This window comes from Sorex fumeus, unplaced genomic scaffold (assembly GCF_029834395.1).
Source record: "Sorex fumeus unplaced genomic scaffold, SorFum_2.1 ptg000086l, whole genome shotgun sequence".
NCBI classification, from domain to species: domain Eukaryota; kingdom Metazoa; phylum Chordata; class Mammalia; order Eulipotyphla; family Soricidae; genus Sorex; species Sorex fumeus.
In genome coordinates, this window is record NW_026606143.1 from 9,102,996 (window position 1) to 9,122,720 (window position 19,725).

At 60.1% G+C, this 19,725-nt stretch overlaps 1 protein-coding gene across 8 annotated transcripts in view; it reads left to right on the forward strand.

The window, feature by feature from the left end:
* BCOR (BCL6 corepressor) overlaps positions 1 to 19,725 on the forward strand; it is a 91,288-nt gene that overhangs the window by 35,429 nt on the left and 36,134 nt on the right. For 4 of the 8 annotated variants that reach the window (XM_056131171.1, XM_056131178.1, XM_056131176.1 and 1 more), the window contains exon 1: positions 17,198 to 17,919. The exons of 1 other annotated variant lie outside the window; for it this stretch is intronic. The gene's annotated coding sequence lies outside the window, so the exon portion shown is untranslated. Of the gene's footprint in view, positions 1 to 16,777; positions 16,912 to 17,135; positions 17,151 to 17,197; positions 17,920 to 19,002; positions 19,475 to 19,725 lie in introns of those variants that run through there. 3 more of the 8 variants (XM_056131172.1, XM_056131174.1, XM_056131175.1) reach the window with 3 other exon arrangements.

A 19,725-nucleotide genomic window follows, 5' to 3' on the forward strand; every position in this document is an offset into this window, starting at 1 on the left:
CTGGAGTGATTATACAGCAGCTAGGGCACTTGACTTGCACGTTGCTAGCCCGAATTCCATTCCGAGGATCCCATAGGGTGCCTGAGCACCACCAGGAATAATTCTTGATTGCAGAGGCAAGAGTAACCATTGAGTATCACTGGGTATGGCCCCAATCCCAAAATCCAAAAAAAAAAAAAAAAAAAAAGGAATAGACCCACCCCCAGCCTTTGAATGACTGAAACATTGTCCTTTTTTCCCCCTTATGGTTGAAGTGACATGTTTTATTTATTTATGCTTTTTTTTTGGGGGGGGGCTTGCACTGTCTATGCACAGGGGCTACTCCTGGCTCATGCACTCAGGAATTACTCCTGGCAGTGCTCAGGGGACCATATGAGATGCTGGGAATCAAACCCCGTTTGTTCCGTGCAAGGCAAACACCCTACCCGCTGTGATATCGCTCCAGCCCCAAAGTGATATGTTTTACAATGGTATTAATATTTATGTTGTTTTGTTTTGCCATACCCAGTGGTATTCAGGGCTTGTTCCTGCCTCTGTGCTCAGGGATCACTCCTGGTGGGGATCAGGAGACCCTATGGGGTACCCAAGGTCAAATTTGGATAGGCTATGTGCAAGGCAAGCACTTATCTGCTGTACTATCTCTCCAGCCCCTTTCTGAGTTTTTTTTTCTTTTTTAAAAAAGAATTCTTGGATGAGCTGGAGAGATTGCACAGGGTGTAAGGCACTTGCCTTCTATGTGGCTGACCCCAGTTTGATTCCCAACATCTCATAGATTCCCCCAAGAAATGCCAAGGTGACCTCTGAGCACAGAGCCTGGAGTGGCCCCTGAGCACTGATAGATGTAGCCCAACACCTACCCTCACCCCCGCCCCTGTCCCATAAAATAAAAGAATTCTTGGGACCTAGGGTGCTTGCTCCTCTGGAAGATTTCATGCCTAGCATTGCCAGAGCATGATTCTCTCAGCACTGCTGGATGTAGCATACTGGCCCCTGTGCATGCCCAGGGTGGGCAGTACCTGGCTAGGAGTTGTCTACTCCCCAGCAACGGGATGTGGCCCCAATATAATACCAACACTTTTAGTTTAGACCTACTATGAGGCAGTAAAGAAGAATGGCTAAGACTTTGGATTCTACCCAAGGGAGAACTCAACTGACTAAGCACATATTTTGCATGCAAGAGGCCTGGGTTTTTGTGTTTTTTTCTTTTTGGGTCACACTGGCGGTGCACAGGGGTCACTCCTGGCTCTGCACTCAGGAATTACCCCTGGAGGTGCTCAGGGGACCATATGGGATGCTGGGAATTGAACCCGGGTCAGCTGCGTGCAAGGCAAATGCCCTACCCACTGTGCTAACCCTCCAGCCCAAGGCCCGGGTTTAAACCTTGGACCACATGGCCTTCTGAGCACCATGGGGAGCAGCTCCTATGCCTTTTTGGGAACTCCTCCCCTTGACCCCCTGCCCCCCTACCCCCAAGAGAACTTGGACTCTGAGGCAGAGAAGATGACTCTGAAGTGCATACATGGCATGCAGGAGTCAGGGTTTGATCCCACAAACCAAACAAACCACCAAAACCCATCATGGGCTCTGGATACTGTCTGGGTTTCTGTCTTAGCTTTGCTGTTTTCTTTTCCTTGTTTGGTTTGTTTATATATCTCCTTCCATTTATTGATGTTCTTGGGAGCAGAGCGATAATACACTAGGTAGAGCATTTGCCTTATACGCGATTGACCCAGGTTTGATCTCCGGCATCCCATATGGTTCCCCAAGCACCAGCAGGAGTAATTCCTGAGTGCAGAGACAGGAGTACAGGAGTAGTAATCCCTGAGCATCATCAGCAATAATAATAATAATAATAATAATAATAATAACCATTTATTGTTGTTCTTTGTTTAGGTTTGAATGTATGGCACATGAGTTACAGAGTAGTCACTCTACATTTTCTGCATGTCTTTTCTTTTTTTTTTGCTTTTTGGGTCACACCCTGGCGGTGCTCAGGGGACCATATGGGATGCTGGGAATCAAAACCTGGGTCAGCCTCGTGCAAGGCAAATGCCCTACTCGCTGTGCTATTGCTCCAGCCCCTTCTGCATGTCTTGGAATGCTTTGGGCCATCTCTGTCTCAGACCTTTCATGTTTACTCTGTAGATACTGAGTCCATGCCCCTTCCAGGCAGCACTGTCGTTGCCATTCATAAGTCAGACATAGACACCAGGTTGGGAAGTTAGGTCCTCTCTCTGTTGATCTGGAAACATATTTGTGAGTCAGGGGCCAGAGCCATAATACAGCAGGGAGAGCATTTGTCTTTCATGTGGCCAACCTAGGTTTGATCCCCAGCTTCCCATATGGTCCCCCAAGCCCCACAGGAGTGATCCCTAAGTGCAGAGCCAGAAGTAAGCCCTGACCATCACTGGGTGTGGCCCCAAACCAAAAACAACAACAACAACAACAAAATAAAAACAAAAAAAATTGTGAGTCATCAGTAAGCAGGTGGGAATAAGAACCATGGCCCTGGATGAGTTTGGGAGGAGAGAATTCAGATCCAAGGTAACTAGTAAGGGCACATAAAATAGTCCAGGGCCACAGAGATATAGGACAGCAGGTACAGTGCCTGCCTTGCACATGGCAGACCCAGGTTCGATTCCTGAGCACAGAGCTAGGTATAAGCCCTGAGGAGCACCACCAGGTGTGCACACCCCCCCCCCAAAAAAAAAAGGTCCAGAAAGGGATGGAAAGAAAATTAGGAGAAAAGCACTTGTCTGCAGCTTCCAGGAAGCCTAGAGCAATTCCCAGAGAGAACTGATGGGAGTTTTCAGGGATATAGTATGCAAGGAAGGACCCAGTTCCCCCCACCTCAGCCCACACACATACCAGCTACCCTAAATCTTTCCACACACACACACACACCTCCCCAAATCAGAAAGGAATTTAATAGTTGAGTATTTCTGTGGAAGGATCGGGGCGGGGGAAGGGGGAGCAGGAGGGAAGGGGTGGCCAATAGTCTAATGATATAACTATAAAATTATAAAATTCACAAGCTTTCTAACCCACTGGGCGAGAGCTCCTCCAGCTGGGTCCAGTTGTGTAAGAAATAAAACTAGATAGCGAAATTTACAGGTTCTGGACCCAACAAGGCCCTTCTGGGAGAGAAAGGTCTTTAAGTTTCATAGGTGAGCTAGAGAACAGCTGGGGGAGAGTGTTCCCATTTCTGAAAATAACACCGAGGACATGCACATGTACAGAAAATGTGACAACTGGTGCTTCCCAGCAGGGCTTAAGAGTATTTAATGAATATACAGTGTGTCTATTCCCCCTTGCCACTTTTGTTTTTATACAAATTGTAACCTACACCCATTATAAGCTATACACCCTGTTGTACTTTATGTTTCCCCTTAACAATAGGCCTTAGGGGGTCCATCCTTGTCTGTACACAGAGCAGATCTTCTTTTTAGCTACAGAGTATTCCATTGTATCCCTGCAGCCCTCAATGCCATGGCTGGACCTTTAGAGGGTTGCGACTCTTAATTAGGCTGCCATAGGCTGCTACAAACTGATGTTTGGAGAGGACATGAGTAGGGGAAGGGAACTGGGGAATGTATTTTTGAATCTGACAGAGGTCTTTGAGTCAGTGCTGCCAAGTGGGCCAACATAGCCAGCCTGGGCAGGAGATGCCAGCTCAAGAGAGGGGCCTTGGAATATAGAAGATGCTTCCAGAGAAAACCATAAAGTACGTTTGATTTATTTATTTATTTATTTATTGTTTTGCTTTTTGGGTCACACCCTGCGATGCTCAGGAGTTACTCCTGGCTCTGCACTCAGGAATCACTCCTGGCGGTGCTCGGGGGACCATATGGGATGCTGGGAATCGAACCCAGGTCTGCCGCTTGCAAGGCAAGTGCCCTACCCGCTGTGCTATCGCTCCAGCCCCCATGGGGTACGTCCTTAAAGGGAGCCTGGGATTGGGGCTGGGAGCAGCCAGGAAGAGCTGCTGCTCAGATATTTTCGGGGGGGGCTGGGGCGGGGAGAGTCATGACTTAGAATAGTGGGAAGGAGTCTAGAGATAACATAGCTGGTCGGGCACTTGCCTTGCAGGCAGCTAAGCCAGGTTTGATCCCTGGCACCACATCTCATCTCCCAGAGTCCTGCCAGGCCTGATCCCTGACCACAAAGCCAGGAGCAAGCCCTTGGCACTACAAGTCTCCCTCCTTCCAACCACCCAACCCCCCTCAGTGGTTGGAAGCCTTATGGGCCCACTGGCACAGAAGCACGGAGGAGTGAGTGGTCAGGAGCTGAGACCTTTCGCAAATTATTTGCAGCATTGTTAGAAAGCTTGTGATTGTGTGTGGAGAGTCACACACTGCTCACGGGAGTACCTGCTTGTGGAGTTGTGCTCACATTTCCAGATAGTTCCCTGGGTTCCTGAGATCTTAGCTGGGAGACAGGAGAATATTTTGAGGGGAAATTGTTAGTTTGTCCCATAGGGATTAAATGGCATGTGTGCCCTGGGAGGCTTTTTTAAAACCCGGAATAAATAAAAATCCGAAGAATTTCTGTTCCTGATGGCTTTTCTGGTGGTCCTGTGAATTGTATATTTAATCAAAAGCACTCGAACGTCCTTTTTTTTTTTTAACTATTGAAGAGCCATTTAAATGTCAACATAAGTGATTCCCTCCCAAATAGTGCTGTTTATACATTACTTCCCCTAATAGGCCATAATGATTCATAAGGAGGCATTTCGCGCCTCTAAATTGTAGGCCTATTGAAATATAAATTAAGATGATAAATAATTTGACCTTACCTGAGAGTACTAAGTATTTACATGTGTCAAATGCGAAATTACCCTGTATACCAGGATCCCTAAAAAGGCAACGTTCCTCTCTTGGCTGAATGTAAGAAATGAAACGGGTTTCGAGATTGCCTTTTGAGGGGATAGGAAAAGAGAGGGCTGACACAAAAGGACAGGTCCAGAGCCCCGGACTTCCCCTTAGGCCGCGGGGCGCTGCACCCCAAGGAGGGGACGGCAGGCCGGTGGTGCAGGAGACCGCCCGGCGTGGTCCGAGCCTGTGTCCTCCACCCCCACCGCCGGCCCCCATCCCGCCACACCGCTGGAGTTTCTAAACGTCAAGTTTGCACGGGAACTTTGCCAGGCCGAACTCACTGCCCGTCCGGGTCCCCGCAGCGGGATCCGCCGAGACGGCGGCGCCGCGCACCCTCCCCCCGCCCCCACTCCTCCGGGGAGCCGCTGACCCGGCGGCCTCCCGCTGCCTCGCTGAGCCGCCCCGCGGGGTTCACCACCCAGGCCGGCGCGCCCGTCCGCCAGCCTCCCCAGTCTGGGCCCCCCCCCGCCCCCCCGCCCCCCGCCCCCCCCCCCCCCGAGGGTGGCAGCTGGGCACCCTCGGCGGGGCTGGAGCCCAAGCCTGCCCGCGGGGCCTGTTTGTTTGCCGCGGCCGTCTGCGCTCGGGACCCGGGACTCGGCGAGCTATCCCCTCCCGGGGCCAAGGCCGAGAAGCGGGGGACGCCCGGGCGGCGGCGGAGCGCCGGCCTCGGCTGGGGGCGCCGGCCCCGCGCGCTGGTTTTTTTTGTTTTGTTTTGTTTTGAAGCCGGGCGTGGGGGGAGGGGCAGCACCTTGTCAATGAGAAATTTCCTGTTCGCAAGACTCCGTTGGCAGAGTTTTCTGTCCTGCCCTTGAACTGACAAGTGGATCTCGCCGGCGCGAGCACACCACCCCCCGCCCCCGAGACTCCTTCCAGCCGCGCCGGGCGCGCGCAAGACGAGCAGCGGGAGGGGGTGGCAGGCAGGTCGGGGGCACCGACGCCGAGGCCCCGGGAGCCCGGCGGACCAGAGCCGCCGCCTGCTCTCCCGGTTCCCCGGCGCACCCGTGAGCGCCGAGCCGAGCGGTGACTAATCTGCGGCTCCGGGCCTCTTGGCGCGCAGCCCGGGCTCGCCTCCCGCCCCCTCGTCCCTCCTCCTCCCCGCCGATCTCCGAGCTCCGCCGAGAGAATCGCACGGGCCAGCGCCGCCGCACCGCGTTCCCGGGAGTGTGGGAAGCGGGTCGAGGCAGGCGGCGCTGGAGCCGTCTCCAGTCGGCCGTCTTCGACCCAGGCCCGAGTGTGCGTGTGCGTTTCCTTCCCTCTAAGCACTTTGATCAGCGTTTCCTCCGCGCCGCCCCGGAGCCAGGGAGACCCAGAGCGTTTAACCCTCTGCGTGCCGCCCCACACCGGGTTTCGTGGACAGGGCGCCCTAGGCCAACTGGGCGGTACAGGGGCGATCGCTTCGGTTTGTTCAGCCAGAGTCTGAAGGAACCCGCCCGGCCCCAAATGGTTGCCCAAGCGCGGCAGGCTCTCCGGGGGAGAGCAGGCCGCGAGGCCCGGGGCGGCTAGTTAATGTTCACGCCCGCCCGGGGCCGCGCCGTAACCCGACCTGCCGGGCGAGGCGCGCTGCGCACTTAAAAGGCCAGGCAGGAGGAGGCTTCAGGAGGGGCTCGGAAGGGCCCGGGCCGCCCGCATTCACACACCCAGTTCTCTGGCACGTGGACGGCTCCCATCCCCGGGTGGGGTCCTTGCGCCGGCCCGAGGACTCGGTTCCCGCCGCGGATCCCCTGCCCAGGCCAGGCCTAACCTGGGAGTTAATGATTGATTTACTGGCTCCGCGCGGCCGGCGCCCTCCGAACTATTTGTCCATGCCGAGGGGTTGCTGGTGAGCAGAACGAAGGCCCGGAGAACGGGGGTCGTCCGGGAAGGGACCGCGCCGCCCAGGGCAAAGGCGGCCACTTGATCAGCCCTCCCGTAGCCTTGGCCCGGAGGAACCCACTGGAAGGCCCCAGCCGGGCGAAGGGATCATTGGGAAGTGCCACACGTAAACGGGTTGGCAGCTGGTGATTAGGCCGCCTGGTTTTATGAGTCATGATGGGCCGCACGCCTGGCCCTCAACCTGCTCTCTGTGGACTGGGGTACGCCAGGGTCCAGGCGCTGGTCCGTGCTTGGCCGCTGCAGAAGAGCATGTTCTGGGGGGCCCTAGTCGCCGAAGGCGTTAGGCAGGATTTCCTCTCATTTCTCGCAGAAGGCAACACAAACACCCTAAATCAAACTGCTCCGACAACCGAGGGCTCCACACAGACACATCAATAAGGATTTCGCCTCCCGCATTCGAACGCACTGAAACACTTGTCCTATTTTTATGCAAATGACACCACACAAATAGATCTCACAGGCCGGGGAGTGGGGCTAGAGGAGGAGGGGCACCGCCGCCCCAGACCCGGGCCGGTGACGGGGGAGGGAGTCGTCCCAAGCCCGCACCCTGGGGCCGCGCGGGTTCGGGCTCAGCGGGGCTGGTATTGGCCTGGCGGCCCGCCCCGCGCGTGGTGGCTCCCTGCCAGCGCCGCCAAGTCGGCCGCGTCCCCAGGCTGCCTGCAGAGGCGGATTAGAGAAGGAGCGAAGCGAGCCTGTGACTAATCGCGGGGCCTCGGACCGGAGCACCAAGGCCATGTGCGACTGACAGGATCGACACTAGCCGAGGACACGGCGACGCCTCGCTTAATTGCAGGCTTAAAAAAAAACCGCCGCCTGAGCAGCTCCGGTGTGGTGCGGAGAGGCACAGCGTGTGCGCTGGGCTGGGGAATGCACCCGTGGGGACCTGCTGGTGGGGGGGAGGGGGGAGCTTTGGTGATGTCTTGGATGAAGGAACCTGGCCCTCTAGTGCTCCCCACTCCGGAGGGTTTGTGCATCCCGCATGCGGACCTGATGTGTCCCAGCCTGCTAGCAGGATACAATTCCACCCCCAGGCCTAGATTTCTGACCCTTCTTCCCCTTGCCCACCCCGTGGAGCATGTGCCTCCCCCCCCCATAAAGGAGACTGCTTGGGGGGGGGTAAGATGCCAACAGATCTTGAACAGAAAAGCTGCACGAGAGCCACTTCTCTTCCACCCCTTCCATCTCCAGTGGCCAATACAAAGCCCCAAGTGACCGAAAGGGGCGAGAGGCAAGTCTGAGCTGCCAGAGGCCAAGTCCCCAAGGTGGCTAAACTCGAGGTCAGCAGATTCCCCACCGTGTCCCTGGCGCTCTGGCCCAGACCTCCTTCCCGGAGCGCCGAGGGCTCCGGGCCGGGAGGGAGAGAGAGAGAAGGGGGAAGCCATGGGCAGGCGGCTGGCCTGGGTGTGTGTGAGTGCGAGGGGAGGGTGGAAGGCGGGGTGGCGGGGAACCCAGCGAGAGAAGTTTCCACCACGCTCTGGTCGGCTGCTGCCAAAATCCCCGGGCCCCTCCCCGCCCGCACCGCCTTCCGTTGCCACCACAAGTTTGGTTTAACGAGAGCTCGGGACAAAAGCACACGTTTTCTATAGACCCCGAAAACAAAGGGGGAAAAGAGAGGCGCGGGGCCGCCGAGAAGCGGCGGCTAGCGTAATGGTGCCGGGCCGACAGCAGAGCATTAGAACTGCAAAAGCCGCGCGGGCGGGAGGAAGTGCGAGGCGGGAGGCGGGGAGGACGGGCGGGGGAGGGGCGCTGCGCCATGTTTCCGTGTCACCCGCCGAGTCGCCGGCGCTGGGCTCGGCCCGCCGGCTCCCGCCTGCCTCCGTAACAGCAGAAAGCGTGCGATTAGCAGCCAGACAGGCGGGGACTTCGGGCCCGCGGGGCCGCCGCACACGCCGCCCGCGGCCCGGGCCCGCGCCCCCCCCCCCCGCCCGCCGGGTAATCATCCTCCTCGCTGCAGCGCTGTGTGCACTCTCATTAGAGCTGGGAGGCTTTTCTCTGCGCACTCGCTCGGCTCCCGCTGGCAAAACAACGCCTTCCCCGGCCGGGCCCTGGGCCAGGAGAGCCGGGGAGGGCGGGACGGGGTGGGGGGGGGGGGGTGGAGGCAGGCAGCGCAGGTCAGCACTGACGCCTGATCTCCGCCGAAGAGATGCGGAGGGCCGGCGGACCGTCTCCTCGCGCCGTGTCCAAGTCCGAAGCCCGTACCAGACCCTGGCACGAAAGGGTGGGGGAGGAGAGCTGGGGGGGGTTGGTTTGCGGGTACCGCCATGGCCTACTCCCGTCCCCCGCCGGAGGCTAGAGTAGAGTGGGGGCCCGGGAGAGATGAGTGTCTGGTTTGGAGAGCGGGGGCGGACACCGGGAAGGCTCCCAAAACAGGTTTTGCCCCATCTGTCTTGCGAACGACCTCTAAAGGCCAGAAGCCCGATCGGGGGTTGGGTGTGGATGGGGCGGGGGGGAGGGGGACAAGGGGTGCAGCCTTCTGACCCCCGGGAGACCCGCGTCCCCAGACTTCGTTCTTGAACCCCCAGCAGGGATGGAAGATGTGGGGAGCAGCCGGGGCGCGGCCGCGCCTGACCCTGCGCCTCGGAGCCCCGTTTCCCCCTCCGCGATCTCTGCACACAACAGTCGGCAGCCTCTCCAGGCACCACGCGCCCAGCTGCAGGGCCCGGGAGCAGGTGTTGCTGCCGGGCCAGAGTGGCAGCTCCGCGCCCCTCCCGTCCCAGCTGCAGGGCTGGGGAGGGGGCGTGGCGGGATGCGGGGGGGGGGGGGCGTGCTTATGGCAGTAACCCAGGGAGGTCTTCCCGGGCCCCGAGCAGGAGCCTCCGGGCTCAAGTGGGGATGCCCCAGGGCAAAGGCGGCCGCCCGGGGTCAGGAGGGATCGCGGGTGTCGCGCGGCCACCTCGGGTCCGGCTCAGCCCCGGGGGCCAGAGATCGCCTTTCGGGGCGGCGCGAGGGCTTCCGGTCCCGGGGACTGCGGCGGCGGCGGCGGCGGGGCGGCCGGGAAGTTCCCGGGGCGACCGCGAGGAGCACCCTCCCCCGGCGGCCGCCGCGCAGCTTGCGGAGCGGCGCCCTCGCCGCCTCTCAGCGTCTGGCGGCGGCGGGCGCGGGACCGGGGGCGGCGGGGTGGTCCCGGCCCAGCTGCCGGCGAGGAGGGGGTGCCGGAGCCCCCCGCGGGAGCGGCGACGCGCCTCCCTGCCCCCTCCCCTCGCCGCCGCCGCCGCTGATATGGCGGGCACGTGAAGCGCAGCTCGGCGCCTCGGCGCCAGCCAGGGAGCGGCCTGCCCCGCCGGCTCAGCTTACCCGCGGGCCCAGGAACGCGGAACCGAGCCCGGTCGGGCCCCGCAGAGCCCGCGCCCCGCCCCGCACCCGCCTCGCCGCGGCCCCGCATCCGCGCCCCGCCCGCGCCGGGCCTTGGGGCCTTGCCAGACGGCTCGCCCGAGGGGAACTCGGGCTGACTAATGGGACGCGTGTGGGCCTTCCGTGAGGCCCGGCCGTCAGCGGATGCCCGCTCGCCGGGCGCCTACGCCGCGGCCAGGCTTTTCGGGGAAGGGCTAGAGGAGGGGTTTCCCCGCCCCGCGGTTTCGGCTCCCCGGGGACTCTCCGGGCTGCTGCCGGCCTCGGGTTTTAGGTCGTGCGGCCCGGCCGGGCCCGCAGGGGACCTGACTCGAGGGGTGTCCCGTGCCCCGGCGCGAACCCCAGAGGGGAGGGGGGAGTTGGCGAGGAGAGTGGTGAGCTCGGGCACCCCGAACCGGAGGTGGCAGCAGCCCTCTGGCCCGGCGCACCCGCCTAGATGTTCGCGATCGGGGGCTGGTCGCGCGGGACTGGGGGTGCGGGCGGAATTTACAGGCCGCCCTGCGGGTCTGGAGTTCAATAGCGAAACCCCCCTGCACAAATACCAATTTGGCCTGAAACCAAGGCGTGAGAACAGCGTGCGAAATCAAGGATTTTCTTAAACTCCCGGAGAGTCCGCTTCGGCCGCCAGTTCTCAGGTTCTGGCCCTCTCTCTTTACAGGGACCTGAAACTATTAAGCCGAGCTTTTTCTTCTTTCGCATTCAGAACCACTCCGTGTTGATACAGCTCTGTGACACTCCCAAGTACAACTACCTGTTTAGTTTCAACACAGTCCGCGCAACGGACAGACACAAACATGGAGCAGTAACTAAGAGAAGGGGAACCCGGCTGCGAGCTGGAGGTTGGATCAGGATAAATCCTCATGCATCCCTGCTTTTATTCAGCCTAATTACACTAGTAATCCTGCCCCCACGAGAAAGCCTGAACCGCGGGTAGAGGAGGTGCGACTTTTCCTGGGCAGCCCTGAAGGTGGGGAGGGGGGTGTTGGTGGAGAGGAGGGGTGTTTTAAATGTCACTTCCAAATGAAATGCTTTCCTTAGCCTCTTTCTTTCTTTCTTTCTTTCTTCCTTCCTTCCTTTCTTTCTTTCTTTCTTTGATGCAGTTTTCCAAAGGAGCATTTTTGTGAGATAAGAAGTGACCGATCAAAATCGCTGAGGGGAGGTTGTAAGCAGCCGCTCTGCCCCAGCTTAGCGTTATCTTATCTTTCACACTTGCATGGCGGAAAAAAAATTGGCTTATCTTTCTCCCCACCCCCTTCTCGCCTTAATTGCTAAAAAACACTGGTGTGTTAAATGGGGAGGAAGGAGGTCCCCGATTGTCAGTGGAAAGGGAAGACTCAAAGTGTGGGTGACTGCGGGAAAGCAAGGGGTACCACGATTTCTTTGCTCTCCCAGACCTTGCAAGTAATAAGCGAGAAGAGTCCAGCTGGGGCCGGAAGGTCTGGTAACCAGGTTAAAAAAAAAATCCTGGGGATGGCCAGGAATCGCGTGGTCCTGGCTGGAATTACCAACCTTCTGGCCCCTTCATCTCTCAAAAGCTGGTGGGAGGTGTCGGGTTGAGGCCTGCCTTCACACACACCCGTTTCACTGTATACATCCCCCTTTTGGGGTTGGGGGCGGCCCAGCCAGCCGGGATGCTCGGCCTGCTGGAAATCATTAAAATATATGCGAGTGTCTGCAAACACACACTTTTAAATCATGGCGTTTCCCCTCCACGCTGGTATATTTAAACTCCAGAGCGAGCTGGCTCTCCTCCCTCTCAGTCGTTTGTCTGTGTCACCGACAGGCCGCTAATGGCCGGGCTTCCAGGCGCTGTGCATTATGCATTAGCCTCCTCCCTCTGCCGCACACAGAAGGTTCTGTCAGGCCTCGCAACACAAACCACCCTGCGACCCCCCTGCCCACCCCCTCCTGCAACTTGCATCCCCTGGGGCTTGTGGGGGTGCAAACGCCCTGGAGGGACAGGATGCCAGGGTTGGTGTATGTATGTGTTGGGGGGGGGGGGGCAAATCATAGCAGGTCGGAGGGGGCCATGGGAGAGGATCCAAAAGTGCCTTGAATCAAGCTTTGCTTCTGGCCCAAAGGGCCCTAAGCCACACCTCTGTGCCCCCATTTGGCAGGGAGGGGGGCTCAGGGTTGTTTGAAGACCTGTGGGTGTGCTGTTTTTTCAGCCTGCTGGTCCCTTAGTCCCAACCCCTCCTGTCTCTGGAGGGTGTTTGAGCTTTGGGGGGTGGGGGGTGGGGTTGTGGTGGTGAAGAACTGGAGATAATGGTTGGGGTGGAAGGTTGGCCTCTTGGGGTCTGGATTCTCCTCCCCCATTCTCTGCTGTTCCCACTCATTGCCCCCTTCTCACTCTGCGCCCCCTCCCCCCAGCCTGAATTGGAGCTATGGAGGCCCTACTAAATCCGTGGCCAGGCAGAAGGTGGTGTCTGGGTTTATCAAGCCCAGCCTGATGACTTCTAGCCTCTTTGGCAGGGACAGGAAAGAAGGCTGGACAAAGCCTCTCAGAAGTGTATCTGTATGATGGGCTGACACCCATTGATTGGGACCCCTTCAGGTGTAGATGGCAGTTCATTCACTGATGCCTGAATTCAGGGACCTCTGAGTCTTGGAGGCCAGATTAGAAGTCAAACAGTGCTCTGAGCCCTCTCCCCCAAGGCCAACCAAGCCTTCTTGCATCAGGCAGAAAGCTGTGTGGACCCCCCCACCTGGACCCCCCACCCCCCCCACCCCGTCCAGTGGTGTTCCTCCACGCAAAGCAGTCCACTTGATCCCTGGGAACCAGAGGCTCTGTTCTTGATGGTGATGATGGGGAACAGGGAGGGTGGCAGTGACTTTTTCAGTGGCACTGAGTCAGCCCAGAGCACCTTCACCACAGGTACTAGAGAGTTATCCCCCTTTAAGCTAACATTTATAGGCTCCCCCATTCATTATCAAGTAGAAATACATGCTCTGGGGCTGTAGAGCATTTGCCTTGCACACAGCCAACCTGGGTTTGATCCCTGGTATCCCATGAGGTTCCCCCCACCCCCACTCCCTGCCGCTGCTGCCAGCACCACCTGGAATAATTTCCTGAGTTGGAAAGCTAGGTGTGACTCAAACCCCCACTCAAAATGCTCTGTAATCACCGGAAGCCCATCTTTTCCAAGACCCCTGTGTCCTGGACAGCGAGAAGAGCCTCTGCAAAACCTCCCAGAGACTCCATCTTGTACATGTGCAAAGGAAGCCCACACACAATGTAGGTGTCCCCGGGTCACCCCAAACCCAGTAGGCCCCTGCCATGGGGCATGATGGCCTTTCCCCTAGGCCTGGGTGGGGTGTGTGTGTGTGTGTGTGTGTGTGTGTGTGTGTAAAGGCCCTGGCAGGAGTTGCACAGGGAACCTAGCCTAGAAAGGGTCGGGGGGAGGGGGAAGACTCCAGACTCTAGCCCTGCTTCCAGAGTGGAGACTCTGTGGGAGGCGAGTATCCGTGAATTTGAGTTGGACCCACATATTAGAACCCAGAGACCCTTCCAAGAGGACCAAGGAGTGAGTTGGGGCGTGGGATCCCGCCCTTCAGCCCAGCTCCGCCCCTTGGCTGCCTCCCTTGCCTTTTCCCTGCTGTTTGCCACCCTTCCCTAAGGCTCTCTCCTGGCCGCGCTCGCCACCTCTGCTCTCAGGGAAATCTTTCCTTTGCACGGTGCCCCACGCAGTAGCAGCCTGACCCCTGGGGTTTCTGTCAGGGTAGCGAAGAATGATGCTGAGGAAGGCCCCATTCAGTGGCTACGGCCTCTAAGGTGTCCCCAGATCCCAGAGGCTTTTCCTGAGTGGGGACACAAGCTAGGACAGCCCTTCCGGAGCTCTACCCTGGAACAATTCCAAGGAACCCGGGCCAAGAGGTGTGAACTCCCCACCCCCCTCTGCCTTAGAGCACCTTGGGAAAAATCTCACATTTTAATTCCCAGTGAATCACGAATCCCCCACTCCCCCACCCCCACAACCCCCACTCAGGCCTCTTAGGATTCCCTTAATAAGATATTTTAAAAATCCCGCAGAGTTGGAAAATGTGTCCCTCGGCAATGAGAATGAAGCCCTTTAATAATCCCGCCAGCCAGTAGGATGGGGATACCTTCGAAGCCAGAACCCCTAAAAAGGGGTGAGAGAGAGAGAGAGAGAGAGAGAGAGAGAGAGAGAGAGAGAGAGAGAGAGAGAGAGAGAGAACACTGCAAATTAAGTCAAAGGCGAATTTACTGGCCTGTTTGTCTCCAGCATCAAATTTCTCTCAGTCAGACCTCTAGGCCCCTTTTGTTTACAGCACCCCCCCCCCAATTCATTTTAACTCTAGGACTTTTAAAGTTCGACAAACAGGCCCCTTTGTCAGCAGCCCTGGGAAGCCACCGGACTCCCTGAAGCAGCAGGCTCCTTGCTCTTGCTTGATTCCTGACTTTTTTTCCCCAAAGTTGTGGATGGATGCATGTGGTTCTTAACTCCCGCAAATGCCTGTACCTGGGGGACAGGCTTGAGGCAAGGCAAGAGGGGAGAAAGTGGCCGGGCAGCAGGCCAGGGACTCTGCGACTGCCTAACCCAGCCGGAAGAGCCAAGCAGGGCTTGTCACTCGCCAACTCAGCTCTCCGGCGCAGCCCACAGTGGCACAGCTTGGCCACCTCGCCTGCAAGCACATTCAGCGAGTGTATCCCCACACAGCCCCACCTCAGCCTCCCTGGTTATTTTGGACTGGTTTTGAATAAAAGGGGTCGCTTGCTTCAGAAAGCAATGTCACTACAATACACGCACAACCAGAGGCCTTTTCTCCAGCTGCGTCTGTAACTCACATGCGTTCAGTCTAATAACTTTTAATGTCTGGCCCTAAAATGTCTTTATAAAAAATAGCTTTACAGCATAATAGTCCAGGTGTCTTTCTGCTTGTTACCGGAGATTAAAAAAATGTGTGGGTTAGCTTTCAAGAGACATCCACCTCCAGAAAGGCCCGCGAAGGCAAAGGCGCGTGCATTCCATTAGGCAGGCACGGGGCCTGAAGGGTGTCGGGGCCCACCGCTGGGCACTGCAAGCTGGGGCCCAAGCCCGTCTGTCTTTTGCATCAGTTGTTATACGCAGCTCTGGAGCATGAAGATTTAATTCTGCCCGAAGTTTCGGGTTTCAAACGGTAGAGATGTTTCACTTCTGCTTTGAAAAGGGCTGTTTTTATAGCCCTGCACTGAGAACTAAAACAGAATAAATAAAATCGCACCTAACACCAGTCCCGCCAGCGGTCTTAAGTCTAATTTTTAAAAGGGATCTGCTAGCTCCAGCCGATGTTGGCCTTGACCTTGACTTAGTAATCAACTTGAGATGCTTTTGATTATTTTTGGCATGGAGACACTCCAGGATATTTTAAAACTTTCCGTGTGGATTTACAAGCCACCTCCATTTCGGATTGATGTTCTCATCGAGCCTGCACCATCTTGTCCTTAGGCAGAAAGCGACTCCCCCTACCCCCAGCACTGGGGGAAAAAAAAAAGACCCCAGCTAGCAGTGAAGTGTGTGTGTGGGGGGGGGGGGGGTGGCGGGGTGGGGATCACCTTTGGCCGCCGCGATGTCCGGGCCCGCGGTCTGGGTGCGGTTAGGCCAGAACACCCCTCCCCCTCCCCCCCCTTCCCGCCAGCTTCGTGAACTGGGGCTTCTCGGCTCGCCCTTAGAGACTGCGCTCCCGGGAGGCCGGAACCTCGCCTCCCCGCTTCCCCCTCCCGCCAGCCCGGCCCCCGCCCTCCCTCCGCGCCCAGCGCCGCGCCGGGTGCGCTGGAGAAGCTCAATACGTGTCAATTGAATTGAACTGCTGCGGGCGAAGGCTGTGCGCCGCCGCCGAGCACCGATCAGCACGACGTTACCGAGTGGAAATTTATGGGGCGAACGGTGTAAGCCAAAAGTTGCTCCCTGCCAAGGAAAATAAAACGCAGGAGAGCGTCTCCCGAGGCCGGGATGAGGGGCCAAGACAGACCCTCCTACCCTCTGAGATGCAATCCTGTGAAATGACCGCGAAGCGGGGGGCCGAGGGGGGCGCGGCGGGGGAGAGCAATTCTGGAGGACCTCCATTGCGCTAGCACCCCCCACTCCCCCTCCTCCCGGTGCCCCACGGGCTGCCTCCTCCAGCCCCCACCCTCAGCCTCTCCAAACAATTCCCACACAATTGAAACGTCCGGGTAACTCGGGCGCGGAGTTCGGGCGGAACGGCCCCTGGGGCCCGGGATGGGGTCTTCAGGTAGCCGGACACCGACGCGGGAAAGGGCGCCTCCGAGAAGGGGCGACCCGGGGCGGGGGGAGCGCCCGACGACGAGCACCGGCTGGGCTCCGCTGGGTCTCGGAGGGGACGCGCGGCCGGGAGAGCGCAGCGCTGGTGGCGAGAGGAGGCAGCGGCGGCTGCCGCTGGGGTTGACAGCTTGGGCTGAGCGGCGTGCGAGGCGCTTTATGGTAATTGCGGTCCTCCACTGGCCTTCTGGGTAGCGAGGGGAGTCTCGGCGCGCGGCTGGGAAAGCCACCCCCGCCGCCCCCCAGCCCCTCGGCTACCGATCTGCCGGCCGCCCTCACCGCCGCCGCCCGCGTGGGTCTCGCAGGCTTGCCCAGGACGCGCGCCCCGGGCCGGCCGTGCGCGGGCAACTCGGTCCGATCAGGGGAGGGGAGGGCGAGGGACGAGGGGGCCGCCACCCAAGTGGTCCGGGGTTCGGACCTCAGAGAGGCGCAGCGAGCCGGGCGGGGGAACCGATGACGGCTGGCTGGGGAGCGTCGGGCAAGCCTTTCCCCGGGAATCACCCCTCCGCAACCCCACCGCCGAGGCGCCGCAGCGGAGGGTGAGCGGAGGCTGGGGGAGCTCAAACTTGCGAGAGCTGGAGGCGGCGGCGGGCGGGCGGCTGTCGCCCGAGCGCTGCGCCTGCGGGGGGAGGGGTGGTGGCTGCCGGGAGGGAGGGAGGGAGGGAGGGAGGGGGCGGGCGGAGGGAGGGGGAGGAGGAAGAGGAGGGAACCGGGGAGGGGGGACGCGTTGGGATCGCGGCGTGCGGCGGCAGACGGAGCCCGGGCTCCCAGCGGCAAGGTGAGACGGAGCTACGCTCCTCGCTGAACGCGGGCCGAGCTCGGCGGCTGCGGGGGAGACGCGCCGGAGCCCAGACCGCGACCAAGAGCGGGAGCAAGGCGGACGGCGGAGGCGGAGGGGGAGCCCGCGAGCCGCCGGGCGGGGAGCCCAAGACGCGCTGTCGCCGCGCAGGGACGACTTGGCCAACACACTCACACACACACACACTCGCGCGCGCACACACACTCGCTCGCACACACACACCCAGCCCGAGCGGGCGCTCGCGGCGATCCGTCAACATGGCGCTGGGGCTCCTGCCCGAGCGCGGGTGGCAGCCCAGGCGGAGCGGGAGCTGCTGAGCCCGGCCGAGCCCGGCTCTGCCGCGGGAGCCCGGAGGATCGCGCGGGGTTGTCGCCACCTGCCCGGAGGCTCTGAGCCCGCCCCGCCCCGCCCCGCCCCCACCCAGCCCTGAGCCCACCCCTCGGCGGGACCGACCCCGAGGGCAGCCGGCTGGCAGCAGACGGCGAGGGAGGCGAGCGAGCGCGGAGCCTCGAGCGGGCTGCGGGCAGCCGGGGACGGCAAACTTTGCTGCTCGCCGCGCTTCCCCGGCCGGGCTCCTTCTCCGCTCGCTAACGTCGCCACCCCACTTTCCTCCAACCCCGCACACCTCTCCCCACCCACCCCGCCGCCCATCGCTCCTCCTCGCCGCCTCGACTCTCCGCTCCGGGGGGAAAAACTTCAAAGCGCCGGATCCGAGGCTCCCTGCTTACTCCCCGGCCGGGGATTCCAGGTCAGTGCCCGGTACACCTTTCCCGTCCACCAGCCCCTTCCGACACACACCGGGAGGCCGCGCGGGGCGGGCGGGCGCGCCGCGGGCTGCAGCCGGCCTTCTCCCCCGGGGCCCCCGCCCGCCGCGGGTTGCTCCCCCGACTCTCGTGTACCCCGCGAAGCTTTCGCCTCGCGCTTCCCTTTGGCTGCTTTGCTCGCTTTCGTTTTTATTTCATAGCTATAAGTTATTAAAGATGCAGCCAACCTAAACCGGCCCGCGTTGGCACCGGCCAGGGAGGGGCCGGCGGGGGGCCAGCCGCCTCCGGGGGGGGGGTGTTGGGAGGAGATGGGGAGTTGGAGGAGTGGAAGTTTGCAGCCGGTGTGTCTGCGCGGGAGCGCGGTCTCTGCTGAGCGCCGGGAGTCGGGCGCGGGAGGTGTGTGTGTGGGGGGGTGACTGGGCTGGAAGCTGGGAAGCTCGGCTCAGCGTTAGCTCGCGAGCAGGAAGGGGAGGGCGGCGGGTTCCCGTCTGCTTTCTTTTTCGACTGGGGAAAGAACTGTTAAGAAGAAAAAAAAAAAACCCAGCCGCCGCCGCCGCCGCCGCCTGGTCTCGACTCTCCGGGGGCCGCTCGTGCCTCCGAGTGGAACGACGGCGTGTGCGTGCGCGAGGGTGTGTGGCGGGCGCCCCGGGCCGAGCCGAGCTCGACCTGCGGCCGCCGCCGCGCAACTCGGGAGGGGAGTCCCGGGTTTTTTCTTGGCTTGCTCCAAAGCGCGAATCACGTGGATTAAAAAAAAAAAACTATTAGGAAATCGAGCAGAGCGAGGGGTTCCGACTCGGCCCGTCCGCCCGCTTGCCAGGTCAGACGCTTTGTTTTGTAAATGTTCCGTTCAAATTCTAATCCGCGGTCGGCTCTCTCCCCCTCACCCCCACCCCCACCCCCACCCCCACTCCCACCCTTCGTTCGGACCCAGCGGGGTCGGTTTTAAATTCAGAGCCCCCTACGGCGACGGGGGGCGGGGGGAGAGTGTGGGAGTGCGGGCGCGGCGGCGGCTGGAAAGGGAGGGAAGGGGGCGGGGGGGGGCGAGAACCTGGGCCCTCCGCTGGACAGCGGGGAGTCTGGTGGGAAGCCCTGTTGGGCGTGTGCAAGTCTGCGGCCAGAGGAAGTTGGTCCCACTCGGAGGGCGTGCGGCGCAGCGGCTGAGGGCGAAGAGGAACTTGCGCAGCCGGGCGCGATCCTTGGCTAAGCCAGGGAGGGCGAGGCGCCGACGCGCCGCGGAGTCCGCGCTCGGAGCAGGCAGACGGCCGCGCTGCAGAGAGCCGCCGCCAACTCGGGGGCTCCGGGCGGTGGCGACGTGCGCCCGCTGTTGACGAAGCAAGCCCCGGGGCGCCGTGTGCGGAGAAAGGCGGCTCCGGGCACGCGGGGTCCCGCAGGGCTGCCCGTCGCTCGCACACTCCGTTGGGCACGTCCCCCGGCCCCCGAGACGGCGGAGTCTGGCCGCGTGTAGGCCGAGGCCGGGCTAGACTTAACGTGCTGTTAATGAAGCTTTTCCAGAAAGTCCGTGATCTCCGGCTAGAGACAGTGAGTGCCCGCGCGTGAGGGCGCGCGCCGCTGGCGCCTGAAGGATGGGGGTTGGGGAAATGGGAAAAGCGGAGAAGGGGGGGGTAATGTGTATTTAAAAACAAACCTTAAAAAGAAACTAGCGCGCTTCAAATAGGTATTCACACTGCCTCGCTGTGTCTAGACTAGACAGTTGAGGGTTTCTTTCTTTCTTTTTTTTTTCTTCTGGATAAAAGACTAGGGGAGGAGTGGTATTTGGTCCTAGGAGTAGC